Source organism: Montipora capricornis, chromosome 6 (assembly GCF_036669925.1).
Source record: "Montipora capricornis isolate CH-2021 chromosome 6, ASM3666992v2, whole genome shotgun sequence".
Lineage (NCBI taxonomy): Eukaryota > Metazoa > Cnidaria > Anthozoa > Scleractinia > Acroporidae > Montipora > Montipora capricornis.
This window is the reverse complement of record NC_090888.1, coordinates 13,334,806-13,339,405: the sequence shown is the minus strand read 5'-3', so window position 1 is coordinate 13,339,405 and position 4,600 is coordinate 13,334,806.

Below are 4,600 nucleotides of genomic sequence, written 5' to 3'. Positions count from 1 at the left end.
CGGGTGCTGGAACATAACTGTAAAAGCAGCATATTCTAAGATCTGCCTCCGAGGTGGAGCTAGAAGTATGCGAGGGTGGGAGCTCACAAGGACATAATTAACTGTGGCATTTTCTATTTGCCTTTTCTTTGTTGTTGTTGTTGTTTTTTTATTTGAGGTGAATTAACTCGTTCATTATAAAATGTAGTAACAAGATGTTTAAATTACCCATTTTTATTTTTTTGGTAACCATAATTGTCGCGGAAAATTCAGACACCAAAAACGGTGACGCAATCAAGCAGTTGTATAAAGTGCGCGCGCAATTCTTAATTTGAGTTTTCGAATTGTTACGATGGTAATTGTTTACGGACTAGCCTGTCTGCTAGAAGAAAAGTTAAAATCAGTCAGCTTTGAAAAGAGTGAGACAGCATATCTTTTGGTTGCAGGATCGGGGGTTGGAGCAGTGTTGACATGACTACTATGCGGCTTTATATTACTGGCTTCGTTACCTTTCTTTCAGTGATTTGTCTTGTTCAAACCGAAAAAGGTTAGTTTCAAATTCTTATGCTCTCATTTGAAAAAAAAAACCATTTATAAAAGATAAATGACTTTCATTAAATTAAAACAATAACGTTCTGCCTAATATATCCGTCCTCAATGACACAAATTCCATTTTTTTTCTTTGGATTCGTAGCAGCACGAAATAGGATATAAACCACTTCATTTTCAATGAAGACAATACATATTTCGGATGAGACATCATCTTTCGTCGGTTGTACAGTGAGAATTAAATTGAAAATATGCAATAAATAGTATAATAATTTTAACAAAGTGAGATATTATCAAGAATAATTAAGAGGATGATGAAGCCATGGAGCCATGCACATCCTTTGAGAGCAACCGTCTTTAAATTTCCAGGTCAAACGTCTTAATTTATTCCTTTCATACTAATTCGTCTCCTTTCTTAGCTTAAATAGTTCAACTTGTTTTTTGGTTCGCGCCTTCATCCTTAAAGACTCTGTCTCAAGTGACGAGTGGGAAAGAAATAAGCAACAAAAAGCTACAAAGGAACACTACAAAAGATGGCCAGTCGAATAAAAAATATATTTGTCGTGAATAAAGCGCCGCTGCCGCTCTGGACTTATAACATGTTATCGGGTATTTCGCATAGATTTTGTCACTTTCCGCGGCACGCGTCGCAATAAATATGTACAAAACAAATTTCAAATAAAGTACATTCAATACTGATCTCCATTGTTGGTAAAAGTACTCGTTCGTCATGTCTTTGACACTTTGAAAAAAAAAAACAAACAAACATATATACTATTCATTGAATCAAGAGAAAATGAGGGGACAGAGAAGGAGGCTCCCGGTCCAGCCCTTGGGATATGTCATGTCCACGAAAGTTATTTTTAGACGAGCGGAAGTCTTCCGAGACGTCCGCATGTAGGCCAACCTCGGTCCGATATTTGAAAGAAAATATATATTCATCAGCCTTCCACGTGCACCATCAGTTTCTCTTTTCACTAAGAACCTGAGAGCGAAGCAAGACTGCATGCGGACGTCTCAGAAGACAGACTTCCCTTAGAACAAAGACTTCCGCTCGTCTAAAAATAACTTTCGTGGACATAACATATCCCGGCCAACGCCTTGAGCCTCCCTCTCTGTCCCCTCATTTTCTATTCATTGAATATACTCTTCCTGGCAAATTTTTTCACTAAGGCTCTGCTTATACGTTGCCGTTAACGGTCACACAACAACTTGGATATCGTTCTATTCGGGAATTTTTTCAGGAATGGTTTAACTGCTAACTAAACAAAAGCATCTCATCCAAATGCTGTATGAAACAATAATTAGAATTCCAAACAAGTCTCGAAATAAAATAAGTAAATATCCAACTATTAATTTATAAAGAGATTACAAATGTCACTCGGCTTACCACGAAAGGACATCAGCAAACTCAGTTTTAGTTAAAAGTTTGTAGTATCTCAAAGAATCGATTTGGGCTCTCATTGATCTCGAACTCAAATTTCCGTAAATATACTGCCTTTAGCGGCTCATTTCGTGGCCTTTTCTTGAATTGATTGTCGGGTCCAACTGCTCAGTCCTCCAATCCCCGTTAAAACGCTTGAGAATTTTGCTTAGCGACAAAATATCTCGTCTCTAATAAACTATGATAATGTAGCTGTAATAAGAAGCACTAAGTAAGACCAAATCCAGATGGATGTCTACGATAACGAAAGATTTAAAGTTTGAAAAACGCACCGACGGAGAAATGGAGGTTTCGAAATCTCCGTGTATGCGCGCGGTGCATCTTGTTATACAGAGAGTCTTTAATTATTCTCGTTAATATCTCACTTTGTTATACTATTTATTGCATATTTCATTTTATTTCTCACTTTACAACTGACAATGGATAATGTCTCATCCGAAACATGTATTATCTTCATTGAAAATGAACTTCAAGAACATCGTGTGGTTCATCAAAGCAACTTTAATTCTTGTTACCAACTAGCAGATTGTCGTTTCATGAATAAACGTCCTGGCTAGGTCATACTCTGCACCCTGTCTGGCACCTTTCTTTAAGGATTATTACACAAGTTTGAATGAGGTCGGTGTTAAATTTTCAGCAACATTCTTGATTTCATGATTGTGACGTCATCAAGTTACTAATTTTCATGACAAAAACTGACATATCTCTGAAAAGAAAACAAGATACTTCAAAACGGAAAAGGCCATTCTTCATTCAGTAATGTGAATTACCTATTGTCTTTTTTTATCAATGTGCATAATTTATTTTCAATGGCATGTATCCTTTACCACTATTATAGGAGAGCTTAGTTACTCGCTGACTCACTGAATGACTCACTCACTGACTCAATCACTGACTCACTCACTCACTCACTCACTCACTGACTCACTGACTCACTCACTCACTCAGCTCACTCCCTTACGTACATACCTGCTTACTTACTTACTTACTTACTTACTCACTTACTTACTTACTTCTTTCTTTCTTTCCTTCCTTCCTTCCTTCCTTCCTTCCTTCCTTCCTTCCTTCCTTACTTACTTGCTTAAGTTACTCAACTAATTCCTCACTGCTTTACGTTCTTGTCAGTCGGTCAAGATGACATCTTTTCATTGCTTTCTCCTCAGATCTGTCGAAGGCCACTATAAACATTGCTGAAGGGAGACCTGCTGCTCAAATTTCAACAGATGGTAAAAGCACAGCTGACCTCGCTGTAGATGGTGATAGAAATGTTTGCACAAAAACAGAACGAGGAAGCGAGAACCCGTGGTGGCGTGTAGATTTGGAACACAAAGTGTGGGTGAATGAAGTTCTTTTAGCTACCAAAACGGCACTGTCAGAAGTTGAAATAAGAATAGGTAAGCCAATCTAGAGTGCGCGTCAACCGAAGCAACTCTTGGGATCTTAAAGCAACTAACGTGAAAGAACTGCCTTCGCCAGTTCAAGTGGCGAGGACTATAAACAGTAGCCCCAGGAGTTTGAAAGAATCATAAATTGTTTACAAATATCTTAAATATGATGAAACTGTGATGATTGTTCCCTCCTGGAGTTGCTACAGCCGTTGTTCAAAACGCACGTTTTTCATATATTCTACACTCATTCATTCTCCTTGTACGGGAGTGCTCCCAGCCAGATGGCTTGTTTGCTTTGCGGATAGTAAAACAGTGCAGCGTAGTCGCACCGCCACGGAATTGAGTAGTGTTACAGTCTGTATCCTGTAGGCTTCCTTTGCAATGATTTCTCTCATTTGCGTTGATTCACAAGTTATTTGCAAAATGTGGGGCTTGAAGTACCCGTTCTTGTGGTCTGTGACAGTATGCGGCCGAACTGGCCTTGAGTAGGCTGCCAAGACTCGCATTCCCTCGCAAACCTTGAATTTCGAAATTAAAAAAATTGTTTTCTCTTCGCAACTGTACTAAAATATTTAAGAATTTGTTTATGCTTAGCATGCGTATATCGAGTTATGAATGCCGCGAGAAGTTTGAAGAGCTCGAGGTGTAGCCGAGAGCAACTCTGCCTTTTGGAGTGCTCTCCAAACTTCCCAAGTGCACCCATAACTCGATATATGCACAGCTAAAAGCATGAACCCATTCTTTTATTTCATAGTGAGAAATAACTTGGGCATTTTATATTTGAGATTGACTACAAAGTACTTGCAACGCACGGTGAGGGGAAACAAACGATCCTATAAGCTGCTTAAAAACAGGCCATAAGTAAGTTGAGCTTTCATTAACTGAGAACGAGTCATCTGGTTTTTCTAAACATTGGAAACGAAGGATTCGCCTTTTCAGTTAAAGAAAACATTGGCAAACAATGTCAAAGCACTCGTGAAAATTTCGACCAGCAAAGGCAAAATTCGCAAGTAAACAAAGGGTTTGAGTTGTTGAGAATGATGCCAAGAATGATGCCGAGCTCACATTACCGAGCTCACATTGCCATCATTTGAGGTTCACCTCCAGAAGGGAAGAATAAACTTTCTTCAAGGTTATAATTTTTTTTAAGCGAATTGAGAGCCACGTTAATTCTGTGATTTTCTTAAGGTGGCTTTGAATCCGCTAGACAAATTTTTTTTAACTTTGCTGAAAGTTCATC